Here is a 23,505-nt window from a genome sequence, read left to right on the forward strand (position 1 = left end):
GTACACTTCATAGAAGTGGCCTTTAAGGACGAGTAGATAGAAAAAGGCCTTTACTGCACACAAAAATTGTAAGGCTCATCCCAAGAACACATCCCCACAATGGAACATTGTGGTGGAAGGATCATGCTGTGGGGATGCTTTTTGTCAGCAAGGACAGGGAAAATGGTCTTAGTCAAGGGAAATACAGGGATATTCTTGAGCAAAACCTGTTTTAGTCTGTCAGTGGTTTGAGACTGGGATGGAGATTCACCTTTCAACAAGACAATGAACCAATGCATACTGTTAAAGTCCCACTAGAGTGGTTTAAGGGGAACTGTGTAAATGTTTTGAAGTGGCCTAAGGTACTGTCACACTTAGCTATGCACCAGTGATCCCGACAACGAGCTGCCACACAGGCAGATCTCGCCAGCGACATAGCAGCGGTCGGGGGTCGCTACTTACCTGTCAGATGAGGCGATCCTGACGTCCTCCCGCCCGCGTCCACGCGTCGCTCGTCGGCGCCACAGGAAGCCCAGAAGCTGACGATGAGAAACGGCCCAGGCCATTCTTGCGCAATCAGCGATAACCAGCGGGGGAGCCGGTCGGAGGTAAGTATCACACACAGCGATATCGCTAGCAATATCGCTGCTGCGTCACAAAACCAGTGACGTTACAGCGATATTGCTAGCGATATCGCTTAGTGTGACGGGGCCTCTAGTCAAAGCTCCGACTTTAATCCAATTGAGAATCTGTAGTCAGACTTGAAGATTGCTGTTCACCAGATGAAATCATCAAACTTGAAGGAGGAAGGAGGAATGGACAAAAATCCCAGATGCAAGGTGTGGAAAGCTCATACAGGCTTTTCTAAAGCCACTTGAAGCTGTAATTTCCACAAAAGGAGGCTCTACAAAGTACTGAATTTAGGTGGATGAATAGTTATACACAATGAAGTTTTCAGTAATTTTGTCCTATTTGTTGTTTGCTTCACAATAAAAAGAAAACCAAATGTTCACAGTTGTAGGTATGTTCTTTACATGAACTAATGCAAACGCTTAAAAAAAAAAAGAAAAAAGAACTTCCAGGTTGTGAGGTAGCAACATATGAAAAATGCTAAGGGGAAGTGGGGTGAATACTTTTGCAAGCAGCTGTATATAATCTTTGAAGAAGGATAAACAAACATTTAAAGATTTTTCAAAAAGTTTATAATATCTTGGAACGTTGATCTAATCGTAAATAAATGTTAAACAAATTAACATAATGTTTTCCGTAATCATATGTATACTCCAATTTATATAGATTTCACTGCAAGATTGATCTCTTATGCATTGAAGGTAACCTTAATTTGAAATTGTTTTCTGGTCTTCCATTATAAACTCAACCAGAGTGATGACAAGCATAGCTGACATGAATATATCTGATGTACCTGACTGGAATCTATGTCTTGTAAACATGACTGCTGCTGACAGTAACACGCCATCCATTTCTTGAATAAAATTAAAGTCACACTTCATTGCATCATTCTGCAACTTATCTGTAAGTAACTCTACAAGCCTAGAAAAAAATATGTCACATACTGATAGTACAAAATAAATATCAGCCACCGTGTAGCGCAAGGAAGCAGCAGGTGACACGAGCACGTAGTAAAACTGTATTTTTTTGTTTATATAGGCACAAATGGGAACTTGTTTTATACAATGTTTGTTCTATCAAACCAACTAGACATTGGATAAACTCGAAATATTGTAATTTTAAAAACAATGGTGTTTGCAGTAGTAATAGATTAGAAAGGTTGTGTCAGAAGTGATTAGTTTTCCTCCTGTGTTTAGCACTTACGTGCTCTCATCAAATACCTCTGGCAGTGGAGGTGAATTATTTACTGCTGCAAAGATCCTTGTGAAAATCTCACAATTGTTTCTAAAATCTTAAGAAAAAGAAGCATGCATAAAAAAGGTTAGTTTATAATTGCTTTTATATTGTATCAATATCGATCTCATAGATGCAAATGATACATTAAAGGATGATACATTACAATTACCCAACAAAACTGGCACAAATATGATTACTATTGTGAATTTTTCATGCTGAGTTTCCTTTTGGTCCACAGTGAAATAGATCGGAAGCAGACGCCAACTTTACACGCTTGCTGTTTATTTTCATATAAATGTCAAGCTACTGTTCTCTCTCTGTTTTTTATCTTTTTTTTCCCCTTGTGCTTTTTTCTTTCTTTTTTTGTGTGAGCTTAAAGAGAACCTGTCAGCATGATTGTATAAAGTGAAGTAGATACATCTGTAATGGCTGTGTAACATAAATTAATACCTTTGGTGAAAAAAACAGCTTAATGGTTCTTCCTTAATCACCATGAAGTTTTGTGCTAATTGGATTTTGGTGCACAGGGGCCGGACTGTACACAGAGTCTTCTTCTACCAGACTGTGATTCCCCAGCTCTTTCTCCTGCCTTCGGTCTTTGAAGGACAGGTTGGGCTTTGAAACAGAAGAGGCCAGTCATTCAAAGACCAAAGGCAGGCGAAGGGGCCAAGAATCACAGATCGGAGGCAGGTCATGAAAATAAGAACCAACAAGTATATCTGATCACTGATGTGCATATGGGATATTCCACAAATGATAGGTATATATAATATAAACACCTATCCTGTTAGGGGGCTAAAAACCTGCATTAAAGGACTAGCTGGTGAAATCGAATATATTGCTATTGCAGGTTTACGATTACCTGGATTCTCAAAAATACATACTATTTATTTATTCCCATTATCCCTATCATCTAATATTCAAAAATAAAGCATCAATTGCAATATCTAATCCCCAATAATGATATTAAAATGGTCAGATATAAGCATATAGACATAATTTTCATATTCTATTATAAATAGATAGGGACTACACTGGAAAACCACAGTCCACCTATGAACATGATTAATACTTATCGTGCGTCAGTTTTCTTCCTGATACAAACACCCCAATTCCCAAAGCGTGTCCCCCTTTTATTATAGGGATGTTAGGAGTCAGATTCCTGCGTTTACTCAGCAGGGATCCAGATCCTCACATTCTGCACTCCTCCTATTTTTCCACTGCAGAGGAAATTGCAGAGGAGATTGCCTTGCAGCAAATCTCTCCTGAGGCTAAGTCCTTCTGTCCTCTTACTGGGCATGCTCATGGGACGATCTCCCATTGGAGATCGGGAGTCATATGCTCAGGTCCCGCTCCAGTTCTCATTGGTCCATCTCAGAGATCTGGAAGCGTGCAGAAGGTCCCGGCTGCTATAAAAGGCGCGCATGGCTGTTCCGCCATGAGCTAGTATAGTTATACTTGCTGCTGTGTATGAGGACGGATGCATGATTCTGGTGACTGACTCATTTGAAACCCCTTCCCTCTGATATTACGCATGTGAATAGGGACTGAGTTAGTTTCAGTGCCAGCGCTCCTCTGCTTCAACTCGCACAGCTGCTAGCATCCGACATTGCGCTTGCGCCTTGCCTTTGTCGTTTGGCGGAAGTGTCCACGCCGCGCTGCAGTAGCAGCCTCCTTTGCGTTTGCAGTGGCAATGCCGCGCACACGGTAGGTCTAGACGGACGTAGTGCCGCCGTCTTGGGCTACTCCTGTGACCGTATACCGTGTGTGCGTTTTTTACTGAGTTCTGTGACTACAACAGGCTCAGTTATTTGTGTTTGTACTTTTGGCATCTCTTTGACTTAATAGTCAAATTACTCACATGAGTAAGGTAGCTTACCCAACAAAATATTGTGCAAGAGAAGGTCTCGGTGCATGGGAAAGAAGCACTTTAGTGATACTAAGGTTTTATGAGCATTGTATATGTGGCACCCTGTGTCTGTGTCGCCACAAAATGGTCACATATGTACTATTTTATATGTGTATTGCAAATGATGGGAGTTATGCTTTCTCTACTGGGGACAACTGCACACACAATGTACCCCGCTCTCTTACTCTGCCTGAAGCTTAGAGCTTTTCACAGATACCCTAACTGGGAGGGGAGGGGCATAGTCAGTCTGTGAAGGGAAGTAGAAAAGAAAATGGAGAATTTTCAGGGAGGAGAGACATGTGCTTCCTCTATGGACTGAGCTGAGAAGGATCAGATTATCAGCTCCTAGGCCATCCAGGCTTCCAGAGTTGGGTGATAAGCTGAGATGTTGTGTGGTTTTCATAGCCAGCAGTGAAGTGTTTTTCCCATGAGCTTCGTAGCAACAGAGATTTAGTGAGAGATTGTGCAAGAAGAAACACGTGCTTCACATAGGATTCACGCTGCAAGTTGCCAGGGGGAGAAAATGTCATGAGTACTTGGCTGTACTGGAAGTTTCAGACTCGAGGAAACCTTTGCCCCAGAAGGGAATAGATCAGCAGGGAGTTTATACTGAATCACAGCAGAGAGAGCTAATTCCCATCGTGCAGAGCAGACTGTATACCAGAGATAAGTTGTATTCCATCTTCAGAAACTGTGTTTGGACTTCAGTATAAGGTAAAGTGACTTTCCTTGTCCCCTGCTTTATTACTCTGTGCCATCTACTTCCATCACTAACCCTGGGGGCCAGCCCTATTTGGAGGTGAGTTAAACACCTGCACTGCAATTCACCTACCCCCCCAGGGATCATCTGCAGTGTCAGCCATATTACAGCTGAACACTCCAACTGGTGTCACAAACTTTTTTTTCTAATTTTTGTTTTCCTTTTTATTTTTAATTCCTGTTTCACTGTCCCCGGAGCACAGGCATCGGGCACAGCCACCATCCCCGTGACCCCCAAAATCCAACGCTGCCTGGCGACCTGAGTACCCTGCTCTGGGTGATACAGATATAAAATGAAATAAAAGGAGAACAAAGTCCAATAATTTGACTAAGCAGACAATTTGGTAAAATACTGTATGATCAGACCTAAAGTGTCCTGTGTAGGACAACATATGTGTTCTGCTTAAACCCCAAGTCCTCAGCTATAATCTATAAGGGAATCTGGTAACACGTGTTCAGTCCCCCTGCAGTGATACTGTGAGGAGACTGCAGGCACATAAGTTGCAGTAATGGATTGTACAAAGACCAAGGGTGAAAGGGGTTTATTATACAGTAGAAACTCCACGCAGGGAGAAAACGGAGGGATAATATTCCCTAATACAGCAAAAGGCTGAGGCTATGGGCCCACGTAGCATTTCAAAAAACGCACAATGAAAACCGGACTCCTTCCCAGAAATCGCGTGTTTTTTTCCGTGCGATTTCACCGTGATTTTACCGCGATTCTGTTTGCGATTTTGCCGCGATTTCCTCAAGCACTTTCCAAGCGATTTGAAGCATCGCTTGGAAAGTGATTGACAGGTTGGTCACACTCGTCAAACATAGTGTTTGACAAGTGTGAGCAGCTTTTTACTATTGAGGCCGCCTATGCGGCATCAATAGTAAAAGATAAAATGTTAAAAATGATAAAAAAAATAGGGGTATATTTACCTTCCGACATCCCGGGCTGCCATCCCGGGCCTCAACGTTCCCAGCGATTCGAGACCTGTGATGATGTTGGTCTTGCCTTACTATAGCGATCTCGTGAGACCGCTAGAGTCACGCGAGAATACGTCATCACAGGACCTTGCCGCAAGGCATTACTGGGAACGCTGAGGCCCGGGAATGCAGCGCGGGACGTCGGAAGGCAAATATACCCCGATTTTTTATTTTTTATTCTTTTTTTTTACAGGGGTATGGTACCCAGGGTCTGGAGGACAGTCTCCTGTCCTCCACACCGTGGGTACCAACCGCACATGAGACGCTTAACTTCCCGCATGGTGGGCATAGCCACATGCGGGAAGTAAGCGGTTCTCATGCATTCCTATGGGTGCGGAATTGCGGCAATTCTTTGCGATTCCGCAAAAAAGAATGATCATGCTGCAATTTTTTCCGTGATGCGATTCCACCGGGGGAAAAAGCGCAGCATTAGCACAGCATGTGCGGAATGCCATAGGAATGCATGGGGTGCGTCATGTGCAAGATTTTTAAATGTTTTCGCAGCGTTTTCGCACCGAAAATCGTGGCAAAAACGCACATCGTGGGCACACAGCCTAATGGGGATAAATTAAGGAACAGGGACAAGTAAAGCCAACAATACAATAACATATAACTTATCACTCAGGTGCCAGTCACGGTTGAACTTCTGTCTGTGACTGGTGCTGCCTAGATTGTGTCGCAGTGGGGGTCTTTCACAATCCTGAGGTAAATGATGTAGTATCTTTTGATGTTGACAGTGTCCTCCCGTGGTCCTGATGAAGGCGACGAATCCTCGGGACCCTGATTCGGGTCTTGGGTCCAGCAGATGAGGTGATGAAGAGAGATACATCCTTATCCTCAGCGGTGAGTGTCCCAACACTAAGGCGATTTGCAGCACGGCCCAAACACAGTTTACAATGGGCAGCCCGATTCGCTGTGCTGAATCGACACAAGCCTAAGTCCCATTCACTGACCTTGTCTCTGTCATGGTTTACTGGGTTCTCGGGTCAGGTAGTTGCAGGGTTAACTCGGATGGCCTCTTTCTGGGTCCTGGGAGGCTTTTTATAGCCTCACTGTGAGGTCAATCTTTGTTGTTTATACTCTGACTCTTGGCTGAGTGTGTCTGACCCTGGTGTGTCTCTGCTTTGTGTATGTACTACTGTCTGCTTGTTTGGTTTGTGATCTGGTTGTGTCCCTGTTGTGATTTTTGCCTGCCGTTTCTGTACTGTCTATTGCCTGTTCTGGTTTACTGGTCTCCTGACTATCCGTTCTGTCTAATCCTTTGGTACTGTTGTGCTATCTCGTGCTTTGACCCCGGCCTGAGCTGGTCTACGTCCCTGTCTATGCCCCATGGTGACTTTGTCCTGTAGTTACCCTTCTAGGAGTTTTCCTTCAGCTCCTAGCTCTCTGGAGCTTAGGCCATGCCCCCAGCAGTCAGGTGCTTCAGGTCCTATCTGGCCTGTAGCAATCTCTCTCTGCTTCCTCTGGGAGACCTGTGGCCGACTCTGCCCCTTGGTAGTCACATGCTTCAGGTCTTGTTTGTCTGAAGCACGCATCTTCACTGCTGCTGCCCCGCTCCACGAGTATCTTTGAGCACAGTTTGTTTTACTCAGGACATGAGCACTGGCTCAGTGAGCAAGTGCAGTGCGGTGTTCCTGACAGAATCTCACGGTCAGTACTGTCAGCGGAGGCAGCTGTGGCAGCGTTTTCGACTGTGTCAGTGGTCTCAGCGAGGGCAGTGATGTCAGCTGGTACAGTGGTGTCTGAGCAGTACTCAGTCGACGGTCTCCTGTCAAAGAGCTGCGCAAAAATGTTGCTGAATAATGAATGATACCTGGTGTTGTTGCAGGGAGGGGAACCCCGATGTGCGTTTCGCTTGGAAGAAGCAGTTTGAACGAAATGCGCGTCGGGGTTCCCCTCCCTGCAACAACACCAGGTATCATTCATTATTCAGCAGCATTTTGCACAGCCTATTGAGATTATTTGCTCTGCCAGTATATTACAGCACTTTGCACTTTTGTACTTGTTATATTTTTTGTACATTATTTCTGCTATATGGGCTATGCACACATGTGTATATACATATATATATACAGTGGGGCAAAAAAGTATTTAGTCAGTCAGCAATAGTGCGAGTTCCACCACTTAAAAAGATGAGAGGCGTCTGTAATTTACATCATAGGTATACCTCAACTATGGGAGACAAACTGAGAAAAAAAAATCCAGAAAATCACATTGTCTGTTTTTTTTTCATTTTATTTGCATATTATGGTGGAAAATAAGTATTTGGTCTGAAACAAGCAATCAAGATTTCTGGCTCTCACAGACCTGTAACTTCTTCTTTAAGAGTCTCCTCTTTCCTCCACTCATTACCTGTAGTAATGGCACCTGTTTAAACTTGTTATCAGTATAAAAAGACACCTGTGCACACCCTCAAACAGTCTGACTCCAAACTCTACTATGGTGAAGACCAAAGAGCTGTCAAAGGACACCAGAAACAAAATTGTAGCCCTGCACCAGGCTGGGAAGACTGAATCTGCAATAGCCAACCAGCTTGGAGTGAAGAAATCAACTGTGGGAGCAATAATTAGAAAATGGAAGACATACAAGACCACTGATAATCTCCCTCGATCTGGTGCTCCACGCAAAATCCCACCCCGTGGGGTCAGAATGATCACAAGAACGGTGAGCAAAAATCCCAGAACCATGCGGGGGGACCTAGTGAATGAACTGCAGAGAGCTGGGACCAATGTAACAAGGCCTACCATAAGTAACACACTACGCCACCATGGACTCAGATCCTGCAGTGCCAGACGTGTCCCACTGCTTAAGCCTGTACATGTCCGGGCCCATCTGAAGTTTGCTAGAGAGCATTTGGATGATCCAGAGGAGTTTTGGGAGAATGTCCTATGGTCTGATGAAACCAAACTGGAACTGTTTGGTAGAAACACAACTTGTCGTGTTTGGAGGAAAAAGAATACTGAGTTGCATCCATCAAACACCATACCTACTGTAAAGCATGGTGGTGGAAACATCATGCTTTGGGGCTGTTTCTCTGCAAAGGGGCCAGGACGACTGATCCGGGTACATGAAAGAATGAATGGGGCCATGTATCGTGAGATTTTGAGTGCAAACTTCCTTCCATCAGCAAGGGCATTGCAGATGAAACGTGGCTGGGTCTTTCAACATGACAATGATCCAAAGCACACCGCCAGGGCAACGAAGGAGTGGCTTCGTAAGAAGCATTTCAAGGTCCTGGAGTGGCCTAGCCAGTCTCCAGATCTCAACCCTATAGAAAACCTTTGGAGGGAGTTGAAAGTCCGTGTTGCCAAGCGAAAAGCCAAAAACATCACTGCTCTAGAGGAGATCTGCATGGAGGAATGGGCCGACATACCAACAACAGTGTGTGGCAACCTCGTGAAGACTTACAGAAAACGTTTGACCTCTGTCATTGCCAACAAAGGATATATCACAAAGTATTGAGATGAAATTTTGTTTCTGACCAAATACTTATTTTCCACCATAATATGCAAATAAAATGAAAAAAAAAACAGACAATGTGATTTTCTGGATTTTTTTTTCTCAGTTTGTCTCCCATAGTTGAGGTCTACCTATGATGTAAATTACAGACGCCTCTCATCTTTTTAAGTGGTGGAACTCGCACTATTGCTGACTGACTAAATACTTTTTTGCCCCACTGTATATATACAGTATATATCTACAGCACTTTGGCACGTTGCACTTTCTTCTCTGAACTACATCTGTATCTTGCTACATTGCTGCTACTGTGTTTTGTAGTCCAGTCTCTCATCCTTATTAGCAATATAACCCACATGGGTATTATAGTTTAACAGATCGGGGATTTGCTTCTGGTCTTTAAAATATATACTACAATATATACCTGGTTCACTTGATTTTATCTATTATTGCTTGGAGTTAACTCTGCCTTGTTCTGCACAATCTTGTCTAATTTTGGTGTAATTTTAAACAAATCTTGTTAATAAACTATTTATATTTTACTTTAGTCTGGTACTTCCCCTTTTGTCTGGGTTCATTGTCACCTTTTGGAAGTTGACACATTATATTTATGGTCCTTTTTTTGGTTTTCTGCACCAGACAATGTAGAGTATGCAATTGATGACGGTGTTCTCAGACCCAGGTGGACACCCCCGTCCGTGGGTAGTCCTCCTCCGGGTCCAGTTCGGTGATTTCTTTTCCTGGCCTGCGAAAAAGTAGAGCATAGGGCTTGTGTCCTGTGGTATGATGTACCTGATTGTTGGAACCCGGTTACTAAGCAGGAGGTACCTGTGCTAGAAAGCACTACCAAGGACCAGCAGACGTTGCTGGAACTCGGATACCGAGAAGGAGGCACCTCAGCCAAAGGCACTGCCGAGAACCAACTGACGGTGCTGGAACCCAGATGGGTAGCAGATGCTGCAAGAGCCAATGGAACTAGCGAGGACCAGCTGACGGTGCTGGTACCCGGAGGGGCAGCAGAAGGAACAAGAGCCATTGGCACTACCGAGGACCAGCTGACGGTGCTGGAACCCGGTTACTAAGCAGGAGGTACCTGTGCTAGAAAGCACTACCAAGGACCAGCAGTCGTTGCTGGAACTCAGATACCAAGAAGGAGGCACCTCAGCCAAAGGCACTGCCGAGAACCAGCTGACGGTGCTGGAACCCGGAGGGACAGCAGAAGGAACAAGAGCCAATGGCACTACCGAGGACCAGCTGATAGTACTGGAACCCGGTTACTAAGCAGGAGGTACCTGTGCCAGAAAGCACTACCAAGGACCAGCAGACGTTGCTGGAACTCGGATACCGAGAAGGAGGCACCTAAGCCAAAGGCACTGCCGAGAACCAGCTGGCGGTACTGGAACCCGGATGGGTAGCAGAAGGTACCCATGAAAAACAAAGTTGCAAGGTTGCGAGCCGGCCGCTGTTACCGAAACCCACAGTCCTACAGGGGGTGCTTGTCCTATTGGCACTACGGAACCATCCTTTATTGCCGGATCCCATAGAACACATAGGAAGCACCTAAACTGCAGGCACCATAAAGTCGGCTAACCCGACCGCAACACAACAGGACAACGTATTGGTGGCAAAGTGACGTTGACACTACCCGGAAATAGCTGGCGTGCTGGAACCAGGCTGCGCAGGAGGGAGTACCCGTGCCAACGACACTGCCGGGAACCAGCTGGCGGTGCTGGAACCCAGGGTAAATACCGCAAACTGAGTGGAGACAGAGGCCTAATTGGATCAAGTTTAAAATCTGTAGTTGTGTGAGTGTGGACAGAGCAGGAGAAATTGCCGGACACACAGCTTGGAATCAGCTGACATTACTGAACCCCAATAACACTGGGGCATATGTTGACTGTGCAGATGGCACTTCTGAGCAGCAACTGGTGGTGTTGGAGCCCTGGGTTAATACTACAAACATACTGGAGCCAGAGGCCTAATTGGATCAAGATTAATATCTGTTGTAGACTACAACTGATTTTAAACTTGCTCCAATTAGGCCTCTGGCTCCACTCTGTTTCTAGTATTTACCCTGGTCTCCAACACCACCAGTTGCTGCTCAGAAGTGCTGTCTGCACAGTCAACAATTGCTCCTGTGTTGTTGGGGTTCAGTAACGTCAGCTGATCCCCTGCTGTGTGTCCGGCAATTTCTCCTGCTCTGTCCACATTCTAGTGGGAATGTGGACAGAGCAGGAGAAATTGCCGGACACTCAGCAGGGGATCAGCTGACATTACTGAGCCCCAGTAACACAGGAGCAAGTGTCGATTGTGCAGACGGCACTTCTGAGCAACAAGTGGCGGTGTTGGAGCCCAGGATCAATCATGGTGTAGGCTGAGGCCTACTTGGAGCAAGTTTAATATCTGATGTAGTTTGAATGTGGAGGGAGCAGGAGACATTGCCAGACACAGCAAGGGAGCAGCTGGCGTTACTGAACCCCACTAACACAGGAGCTAGTGTTTTATTCTGTGAAGAAGGCACTTCTGAGCAACAACTGGCAGTGTTGGAGCCCAGGGTCTATCAAGGAGTAGGCTGAGGCCTAATTAGAGCAAGTTTAACCCCTTCACCCCCAAGGGTGGTTTGCACGTTCATGACCGGGCCAATTTTTACAATTCTGACCACTGTACCTTTATGAGGTCTTAACTCTGGAACGCTTCCATGGATCCCGGTGATTCTGACATTGTTTTCTCGTGACATATTGTACTTCATGTTAGTGGTAAAATTTCATTCAAATAACTTGCGTTTATTTGTGAAAAAATTTTTTTAGGACCACATCACATTTGAAGCCACTTTGAGGGGTCTATAGGATAGAAAATACCCAAAAGTAACACCATTCTAAAAACTGCACCCCTTAAGGTGCTCAAAACCACATTCAAGAAGTTTATTAACCCTTTAGGTGCGTCACAGGAATTTTTTTGAATATTTAAAAAAAAATTAACATCTAACTTTTTTTCACAAAAAAAATACTTCAGGCTCAATTTTTTTTATTTTACCAAGGGTAACAGGAGAAATTGGACTGCAAAAGTTATTGTGCAATTTTTCCTGACTACGCTGATACCTGATTTGTGGGGGGGAACGACTGTTTCGGCGCATGGCAGAGCTCAGAATGGAAGGAGCGCCGTTTGACTTTTTCAATGTAAAATTGGCTGGAATTCAGATCGGACGCCATGTCACTTTTGGAGAGTCCCTGATGTACCTAAACAGTGGAAACCCCCTACAAGTGACCCCATTTTGGAAACTAGACCCCCCCAAGGAACTTATCTAGATATGTGGTGAGAACTTTGAACCCACAAGGGCTTTACAGAAGTTTATAACGTACAGCGGTACAATTGAAAAATCATATTTTTTCCACAAAAATGATCTTTTCACCCCAATTTTTATTTTCCCAAGGGTAACAGGACCCTAAAAGTTATTGTGCAATTTGTCCTGAGTATGCTGATACCCCACATGTGGGGGTAAACCACTATTTGGGCGCATGGCAGAGCTCGGAAGGGAAGCAGCGCCATTTGCCGTTTTTGGCTGGAATTGAGATCGGACATCATGTCGCGATTGGAAAACCCCTGATGTACCAAAACAGTGGAAACCCCCCACAAATGACACCATTTTGGAAACTAGACCACCTAAGGAACTTATCTAGATGTGAGGTGAGCACTTTGAACCCCCAAGGGCATCACAGAAGTTTATAATGCCAGGGTATGAAAATAAAAAAATCGTATTTTTTCCACAAACATGATCAATTAGTCCCCAATTTTTTTATTTTCCCAAGGGTAACAGGAGAAATTGAACCCCAAAAGTTGTTGTCCAATTTGTCCTGAGTACGCTGACACCCCATATGTGGGAGAAAACTACTGTATGAGGACACGTCGGGGCTCGGAAGGGAAGTAGTGATGTTTTGGAATGCAGACTTTGATGGAATGGTCTGCGGGTGTCATGTTGCCTTTGGAGAGCCCCTAATGTACCTAAACAGTGGAAACACCCACAAATGACCCCATTTTGGAAACGAGAACCCCTAAGGAACTTATCTAGATGTGTGGTGAGCACTTTGAACCCCCAAGGGCTTCACAGAAGTTCATAATGCCCGGGCATGAAAATAAAAAAATCGTATTTTTTCCACAAACATGATCAATTAGTCCCCAATTTTTTCATTTTTCCCAGGGGTAACAGGAGAAATTGGACCCCAAAAGTTGTTGTCCAATTTGTCATGAGTACGCTGACACCCCATATGTGGGAGAAAACTACTGTATGGACACACGTCGGGGCTCGGAAGGGAAGCAGTGCCATTTTGGAATGCAGACTTTGATGGAATGGTCTGCGGGTGTCATGTGCGTTTGGAGAGCCCCTGATGTACCTAAACTATTGAAACTCCCCACAAGTGACCCCATTTTGGACACTAGACCCCCCCACGGAACTTATCTAGATGTGTGGTGAGCACTTTGAACCTCCAAGTGCTTCACAGAAGTTTATAACGCTCAGACGTGAAAATAAAAAAATCATTTTTTTCCACAAAAATGATATTTTTGCCCCCAATTTTTTATTTTCCTAAGGGTAACAGGAGAAATTGGACCCCAAAAATTGTTTTGCAATTTGTCCTGAGTAGGCTGATACCCTACATGTGGGGGTAAAACACTGTTTGGGTGCATGGCAGAGCTTGGAAGGGAAGGAGCACCATATGACTTTTTCAACTCAGAATTGGCTGGAATTGAGATCAGACGCAATGTTGCATTTGGAGAGCCCCTGATGTGCCCAAACAGTGGAAACCCCCAATTCTAACTCCAACCTGAACCCCAACACACCCCTAACCCTAATCTCAGCCCTAACCCTAGCCCTAACCCAAGCCCTAACCCTACCCCTAACCCTAGCCCTAACCCTAACCCTAACCCTAGCCCTAACCCTAATGGAAAAATGGAAATAAATACATTTTTTTAATTTTATTATTTTTCCCTAACTAAGGGGGTGATAACGGGGGGTTTGATTTACTATTTATGGCGGTTTTTATTTTTGGCAGCTGTCGCACACTGAAAGACGCTTTTTATTGTAAAAATAGTTTTTGCATCACCACATATTGAGAGCTATAATTTTTCCGTATTTTGACCCACCGAGACATTTTTATTGGTACCATTTTCGGGCACGTGACATTTTTTGATCGCTTTTTATTCCGATTTTTGGGACGCAGAATGAACAAAAACCAGCGTTTCATGAATTTCTTTTGGGGGGGTGCGTTTACACCGTTCCGCGTGCGGTAAAATTGATAAAGCGGTTTTATTCTTCGGGTCAGTACGGTTACAGCGATACCTCATTTAGGTCGTTTTTTAATGTTTTGTCGGTTTTATGCAATGAAAACTATTTTATATAAAAAATAATTATTTTTGCATCGCGTTATTCTGCGAGCTATAACTTTTTTATTTTTTCGCTGATGATGCTGTGTGGTGGCTCGTTTTTTGCGGGACAAGATGACATTTTCAGCGGTACCATGGATATTTATATGCGTCTTTTTGATCGCGCGTTATTACACTTTTTGTTTGGCGGTATGATAATAAATCATTATATTTTGCTTCGTTTTTTATTTTTATTTTTTAAGGGGTTCGCTAAAGGGGTTAACTAATGGCACAGTTTTATAGGGCGGGTCGTTACGGACGCGGCGATACCTAAGGCTGGTTTCACATTTGCGTTTTTTTGCGCTTGAAAAAAACGCATACGTGCGCATGCGTTTTTTTCCCCTATATTTAACATGGGTGCGCATACCTGCGCGCTGGCATGCGCACGTATGCGATTTTGATGCGCTGCGTTTTTTTGGGGTGTGCGTTTGTATTTCACAGACGCTACATGTTGCATTTTTTGGTCCTGGAAAAAAACGCATGCGCACGTATGCGCACGTTTTGCGCTAAAAATGGCCATTATAGCCTATGGATGCGCATACGAGCGCACTGGCATGCGCATGTATGCGTTTTTTTAGCGCTGTGTTTTTTTGGTGGTGTCCACTTGTTGTACTAGTTATAAACTTCTAAAGTAAAAAAAAAAAGTCTATATAAAGGAGGTGCCTGCCAAAACTCTGCCACTAATACACTGACAGATTGGAGAGCAGACAGTCACCAAGGAACACATTATCAGCGCAAGAATGTGAGTATATTACATTATATGCCTGTCCTTTTAAATTATGTATGTACTAATGATTTTTATTATTTTTACATGCAGTATGTCTTCAGAATCCGAATATTCCCCATCGCGGCAGGAATTGGCGCAAGCAGACCGTGAGGTGATTATTTTCGTGCATCTGGTAAGTATATCTGCTGCTACTCCAAATCTCTTACGTTTTTTTCAACTTTTTTAAGACATCATCATCATCATCTTCTGCGGACGGGACTTCTGAGGGCGAAGAGCAGGAGCAGCGAAGCCAAGTCCCGGTGGTGATACGGAATGTATGTATCAAATGATTTGTAATGTTCTTTATTTTTTATCTTCTATTTTTACTCTTTTTTTATGTTTCTTTTTTTGTAACTTTTTATTCAATTTAAATTTGATTATTCTAATGAATGTGTTTTGTCTAGGTTCCACAACGGGATGAAGACGTCTACCTGGATAATGAGCAGCTCATCAGCCTGGTCCAGGAGCGTGCGCCGTTGTGGGACAGCCGTGACCGGCTGTACAAGGACAATGTGGTGACCCGGCGGCTATGGAATGAGGTGGCCGCAGCGTTGATGGATGGCTGGGACAGCGCCACAGCATCCTCCAAAAAGGCGTTTAGTGAGTATTTCCCTGCTCTGTATTGTGCCGCAGTGACTGTTGTCCTTGACGGCACTGTTGGGTTTCGTGCTAGGTATATTCTAGCAGGAAACCCAACAGTGTCATCGGGCTCTACAGTGACTGCTTTGAGTATTGTATTGCTATATTGTGCCGCAGTGACTGTTGTCCTTGACGGCACTGCTGGGTTTCGTGCTAGGTATATTCTAGCAGGAAACCCAACAGTGTCATCGGGCTCTACAGTGACTGCTTTGAGTATTGTATTGCTATATTGTGCCGCAGTGACTGTTGTCCTTGACGGCACTGTTGGGTTTCGTGCTAGGTATATTCTAGCAGGAAACCCAACAGTGTCATCGGGCTCTACAGTGACTGCTTTGAGTATTGTATTGCTATATTGTGCCGCAGTGACTGTTGTCCTTGACGGCACTGTTGGGTTTCGTGCTAGGTATATTCTAGCAGGAAACCCAACAGTGTCATCGGGCTCTACAGTGACTGCTTTGAGTATTGTATTGCTATATTGTGCCGCAGTGACTGTTGTCCTTGACGGCACTGTTGGGTTTCGTGCTAGGTATATTCTAGCAGGAAACCCAACAGTGTCATCGGGCTCTACAGTGACTGCTTTGAGTATTGTATTGCTATATTGTGCCGCAGTGACTGTTGTCCTTGACGGCACTGTTTTTTTTTTCCCAACAGTGGACAAAGTCCGAACACGTTGGCGTTCGATCAAGGACCGCTTCAACAGTGATGTTCGTGCTGAGGGCCAGGTTCGCAGTGGATCTGCGTCAAGGACCAGAACTAGATACCGTCACTATCACACGTTGCAGTTCCTAAGACCGGTCCTTGCCACGAGATCGTAAGTATTATAAATTTTGGGTTTTTATTTTTATTAATCTGTGTTTTTCTAATCCACAGCTGATGCTTCTTGTAAAGGCATGGTAGTAATGATTTTCCTTTCTTCCACAGCACCTGGAGCAGCACCCTGCAACCTGGCCCTGGAGCGGTCCTTCCTCGGACGTCCTCTGACCCATCCCAGCCATCCGACAGCCAGGAAGCACCTTGCAGGTCAGCCACACACACAGCTGGTGACCAGGAAGCTGGGCCATCAGGTGTTCCCCTGTCCCAGGTCTCTGCCACTGGTTATGCGGGCACTACCCGCCAGCGGCAGAGGGCCTTGGACAGGAATGTCTTGCCCGAGTTTATGCATTTGAGCGAGGCCTTTAATTCCAGCCTCAAGTCGCTGTCCGACAGAGTTGAAAGCGGTTTTGCACTCATGGAACGTGGTTTTAACCACTTTGAACACCGCTTCAATTCTGTAGAACAGCGCCTTGACCGTCTGGAGGCTGACCTCAACAGACCAGCACACCATTTTTTTAGTAAGATTGAAAAGGGCATGGCGGAACACCTTAGTCCTGAGCAACAGCTGAATGTGCTGCAGGCCTGCAACAATGCTTTCTTGCAGGCTATGCAGCATAATCGGTACGGTCAGCAGTCAGTGGTGTCATTTCCACCTGTGCCACCATTGACTCGCTTCACCTCACTACCGACTTGTGCTGCATACCACTGCACGGACACCTCTATTCAAAGCCAGGACACCCACCGTTACACCACCACAAGTCTGAGTGCAGCTGGTCACTTCACCGACACCACCATGGCAAGTGCTGCTCCTGTCTGGAGCACCACCGCCACTCCCATGCATGCGTGGAGCTCAGCCACCACTAGGCAAACATGGAACAGCCCTGCCGCTACAACAACATGTAGTAGCCCTGCCACCACCACTCCGCAAACCTGGACCATCACTGCCGCCACCAGTCCTCCTGCAAGGACGAGCACTGCCAACCAAGAGCAGCAGCAGCAGCCACCTCAGCAGCAGCCACCTCAGCAGCAGCAGCAGCCACCTCAGCAGCAGCAGCCACCTCAGCAGCAGCCACCCCAGCAGACGGGGGACCTACACTCAATATTTGCCCCAAGTTCAAGGCAAAATCAGCCACCTCAGCAGCAGCAGCCACCTCAGCAGCAGCAGCAGCCACCCCAGCAGACGGGGGACCTACACTCAATATTTGCCCCAAGTTCAAGGCGAAATCCATCAAGGCGGGCATTGGGCCAAAGTCGGTCCAGGCACACAAGCCTACGGCGACATGCCATTACAACAAATGTACCTGAACAGATTTCCTCTCCTCCAAGTGTTCCTAGTTTAATTCCCTTAACTGGACTACCTTCCCCCACAAGTTTTGTTGCCCCTTCCCCTCAAACACCGTCTTCAACTGCAAGTGTTGCATATTCCCTGCACACCCCCAAATTGAAACCATCTGCCGGAAAAAATAATTTTTTGGTTTATTTTTGTGATTAAAAATAAATTTACATTTGTGGTTCACCATTACAAAGTTTCATTAATGTTGTTTGCGCCGCTCACACACACTGATGGGTAAATACATGTTAAAAACCAACCCAAGGCCTAGTATAGTCATATGTGAAATAACACGGACTAGTATAGTCATACCAAGGCCTAGTGTAATAACTCGAGTTTTACCAACTTGGATCTGGTTTCATGAAAAACAAACTGTTGAAACTTGTCTAAAAAATAAGTTTCTTTCTTAAAAAGTTTCACCAGTTTGTTTTTTGTGAAACAAGATGCTAGTTGGCAAAAATCGAGTTCATAGAATCATAGAATCATAGAATCATAGAATCGTAGAGTTGGAAGGGACCTCCTGGGCCATCTGGTCCAACCCCCTGCTCAAAGCAGGATTCGCTAAATCATCCCAGTCAGATGTCTGTCCAGCCTCTGTTTGAAGACTTCCATTGAAGGAGAACTCACCACTTCTCGTGGCAGCCTGTTCCACTCATTGATCACTCTAACTGTCCATGAATCAGTAAACCAATTTTTTTCAAGAGAAAATTGTCCAACTAGTAGAAAAAAAAGTATGTGATTTTTTCAAAACCCAACCCTCAAAACCCAACCCCAATGAAAGTCAATGGGGAATACAAGTCAGCATTGAGTGGATGAATGTAATCAGCTCAATTCCAACTTGTAGTGTAGAAATAGACAAGTTTCTAGAGTTATTACAGTAGGCCTTGGTATGACTATACTAGGCTGTGGTATTTCACATATGACTATACTAGTAGGCCCAAGGCCTACTACACTCATATTTGAAATACCACGGCCTAGTATAGTCATTCCAAGGCCTAGTGTAATAACTCTAGTTTTACCAACTAGAATCTGGTTTCATGAAAAACAAACTGTTGAAACTTGTCAAGTTTCACCAGTTTGTTTTTCGTGAAACAAGCTCCTAGTTGGTAAAAATCGAGTTATTACAGTATGCCTTGGTATGACTATACTAGGCCGTGGTATTTCACATATGACTATACTAGTAGGCCCAAGGCCTACTATACTCATATTTGAAATACCACGGCCTAGTATAGTCATTCCAAGGCCTAGTGTAATAACTCTAGAAACTTGTCTATTTCTACACTACAAGTTGGAATTGAGCTGATTACATTCATCCACTCAATGCTGACTTGTATTCCCCATTGACTTTCATTGGGGTTGGGTTTTGAGGGTTGGGTTTTGAAAAAATCACATACTTTTTTTTCAACTAGTTGGACAATTTTCTCTTGAAAAAAATTGGTTTACTGATTCATGGACTGCAGCTTTGCTCGTTCCAATATATTTCACGCAGACTAGCAATGCTGCATTTTAACTCATATGTGTATTTACCTGCCCAGGTGTGTGAACATCAAAAAATTCAGTTATACATGGGAAGTTTTTTATTTAATTGGAGTTTAAAAAATATAGTGCACTCAGTAATGGTATCAAATAAGGTTTTTTATTACCATAAACAAACAAAAACATTACACCATTTCATCTTGCCAGTGCACCCGTCCTACATCAGAAATAAAGTAGGCCGCAAATTGGTCCCTCATTTGGCCAACTTCAACGGATGACCTGAGAGTGTGCTGAGTGAATTCAGGCAATGGGTTAGGAGCATCATCGTCCAGTTCAAAGATCGGGTGCTCTTTAGCCATCACAAAGTTATGTAGAACCACACAGGCCTTCACCACCTCATCGACTGTTTCAAGTTTAAGATTAATGGCCGTGCCCAGAATTCGCCATCTGGAGACAAGAATCCCAAAAGCACACTCGACAGTTCTTCTGGCCCTGGTCAGCCTGTAATTAAATATTTTTTTGGTGTGGTCCAAGTCCCGGCTGGAGTAGGGTTTCAGTAAGTTTCCGCCCATTTGAAAAGCCTCATCGCCAACCATTACAAAGGGCAGTGGCGGAGCTTCGGTGTGAGGAAGAGGCCGTGGCATAGGGAAATTAAATTGGTTGCCATACAACCTCCGGCCCATGTCTGAGTTTTTAAAAGCCTGTGAGTCATTACCACGGCCAAATGCTCCAATGTCCACTGCTACAAACATACATCCGGCATCCGCAATGGCCATGAGTACTATTGAAAAGTACTTTTTGTAATTATAGTACTCAGATCCCGTTCTTTTGGGTTTGATGATCCGTATGTGTTTACCATCAACAGCTCCCAAACAGTTGGGAAAATTGCATACTGTCCAGAATTTGTCAGCAATTTCCATCCACTTTTCAGCGGTGGGCAGGGGCATAAATTCTGGACAAAGAACATTCCAGAGAGCCCGGCAGGTGTCAGCAACAATTCCAGACAAGGTAGAGATTCCAATACGGTACTGGAAGTGTAGTGAAGATAGGGTTTCTCCAGTCGCCAGGAATCTGTGAACAGACAAAGAAGTAAAATTAATATTTATGTATATTATTTTAAAAAACTATAAAATAAAATATTAGTACATTCACGAAAACTAATTACCCAAGGTTTTGAATACTAAATTTAAAAAAAAACCATCAGACCGCACCCCTTGGTTTTTAAATATTACATACCGTAATGTCACCAGTAGCCGTTCCTCAGGAGGAATCGCACGACGGAGCTGTGTGTCCTGTCTCCGGATGGATTGTTGGACATGAGCAAGCAAATCCCTGAAACTTTCTTGGGACATCCGGATATAATCTGTAAATTTCTCCGGGTTTGCCTGGAGCTCGCTGTAGAGGGTGTGGTATGCCCCATGGCTCTCCCGGAGTTCAACAATCGGATGTATCCACATACGCCGCCGCTGCCGTCTTCGCTGCCTCTTTCTCTTCCTTTGTTCATGGCAAGCAACTGCATACGCCTGAGCCATCGCGATGTCCAAATCCAAGTTGAAGTGAAAACTCTTCCAGCGCAGATCCATGGTCACGAGAAGAATCAAGCAAATGTGAAGAATACTGTAGACAGGGTCTATATATTAACATACCACACCCACAATGAAGTCCCATTGGTCTAGTGTGTTGTTGAATGGTTTTTTTTTCTTTTTTGGGGGGTTTTTCAAAAATCTGTAAAAAAACGCAAACGCACAAAAAACGCATACAAACGCACAAAAACGCTGCGTTTTTTTCCTGCATGCGCATAAAAATGCTTGAAAAAACGCAGCAGTTGTATGCGTTTTTTCAATGCGTTTTTTTGCGGGAAAAACGCGCTGCAAAAAAAAGCAAGTGTGAAACTAGCCTAATATGTGTACTTTTATTGTTTTGGTTTTTTTTATTTTCAAAAAATGAATTTATTGGGGAATATTTTTTTTTTTTACTAATTTATTTGGCGATTTTTTTAAAATTATTTTTACACTTTTTTTTAATTTTTTTTTTACTTTATTACATAGTCCCAGGTGGGACATCACTGTCCTGTGACAGATCGCTGATCTGTCACATCACAGATCACTGTGACAGATCAGCAATCTGTCACAGGCATTGAAGAAGACTTCCTCTTGCCAGGCCCCCGTCGCCATCTTGGATTCGGGGGCCTGGAGGAAAGGAGCCCCCCGCAGCAGCGCTGCACATTGCGCTGCCGTGGGGGGCTCAGGGTAGCACGGAGGGAGCCCCCTCCCTGCCGATGCTTCCCTTTAACTCCCGGTACACCGTGATCGTGTTTGATCGCGGTGTGCAAGGGGTTAACGTGTCGGGGACGGTCCGTGACTGCCCCTGGCACATAGTGCCGGGTGTCAGCTGTGATAATCAGCTGACACCCGGCCGCGATCAGCGGCACTCACCACGTGGGCGCCGCTGATCGCGGTAGACGTACTATCCCGTCCATGGGCATAGGGGCCCGGGTCCCATGGACGGGATAGTACGTCTCATGTCAGGAAGGGGTTAATATCTGATGCGGGGTGAATGTGGAGGGAGCAGGAGATATTGCCATACACACAGCAGGGGAGCAGCTGGCGTTACTGAACCCCACTAACGCTGGAGCTAGTGTTTTTCTCTGTGCAGACGGCACTTCTGAGCAACAACTGGCAGTGTTGGAGCCCAGGATCAATCATGGTGTAGGATGAGGCCTACTTGGAGTAAGTTTAATATCTGATGTAATTTGAATGTGGAGGGAGCAGGAGACATTGCCGGACACACAGCAGGGGAGCAGCTGGCATTACTGAACCCCACTAACACAGGAGCTAGTGTTTTTTTCTGTGCAGATGGCACTTCTGAGCAACAACTGGCAGTGTTGGAGCCCAGGGTCAATCAAGGAGTAGGCTGAGGCCTAATTGGAGCAAGTTTAATATCTGATGCAGGGTGAACGTGGAGGAAGCAGGAGATATTGCCGGACACACAGCAGGGGAGCAGTTGGCGTTACTGAACCCCACTAACACAGGAGCTAGTGTTTTTCTCTGTGCAGACGGCACTTCTGAGCATTAACTGGTGGTGTTGGAGCCCAGGTTCAATCATGGTTTAGGCTGAGGCCTAATTGGAGCAAGTTTTATATCTGATGTAGTTTGAATGTGGAGGCAGCAGGAGACTTTGCCGGACACACAGCAGGGGAGCAGCTGGCGTTACTGAACCCCACTAACACAGGAGCTAGTGTTTTTCTCTGTGCAGATGGCACTTCTGAGCAACAACTGGCGGTGTTGGAGCCCAGGATCAATCACGGTGTAGGCTGAGGCCTAATTGGAGCAAGTTTAATATCTGATGTAGTTTGAATGTGGAGGGAGCAGGAGACATTGCCGGACACACAGCAGGGGAGCAGCTGGCATTACTGAACCCCACTAACACAGTAGCTAGTGTTTTTCTCTGTGCAGACGGCACTTCTGAGCAACAACAGGCAGTGTTGGATCCCAGGATCAATCATAGTGTAGGCTGAGTCCTACTTGGAGCAAGTTTAATATCTGATGTAGTTTGAATGTGGAGGGAGCAGGAGATATTGCCGGACACACAGCAGGGGAGCAGCTGGTGTTACTGAACCCCACTAACACAGGAGCTAGTGTTTTTTTCTGTGCAGACGGCACTTCTGAGCAACAACTGGCAGAGTTGGAGCCCAGGGTCAATCAAGGAGTAGGCTGAGGCCTAATTGGAGCAAGTTTAATATCTGATGCAGGGTGAATGTGGAGGGAGCAGGAGATATTGCCGGACACACAGCAGGGGAGCAGTTGGCGTTACAGAACCCCACTAACACAGGAGCTAGTGTTTTTCTCTGTGCAGACGGCACTTCTGAACATTAACTGGTGGTGTTGGAGCCCAGGTTCAATCATGGTTTAGGCTGAGGCCTAATTGGAGCAAGTTTTATATCTGATGTAGTTTGAATGTGGAGGCAGCAGGAGACTTTGCCGGACACACAGCAGGGGAGCAGCTGGCGTTACTGAACCCCACTAACACAGGAGCTAGTGTTTTTCTCTGTGCAGACGGCACTTCTGAGCAACAACCAGCGGTGTTGGAGCCCAGGGTCATTCATGGAGTAGGCTAAGGCCG

Source organism: Dendrobates tinctorius, unplaced genomic scaffold, assembly GCF_039654945.1.
Source record: "Dendrobates tinctorius isolate UK_male_01 unplaced genomic scaffold, ASM3965494v1 ptg000003l, whole genome shotgun sequence".
In the NCBI taxonomy this organism is placed as follows: Eukaryota; Metazoa; Chordata; class Amphibia; order Anura; family Dendrobatidae; genus Dendrobates; species Dendrobates tinctorius.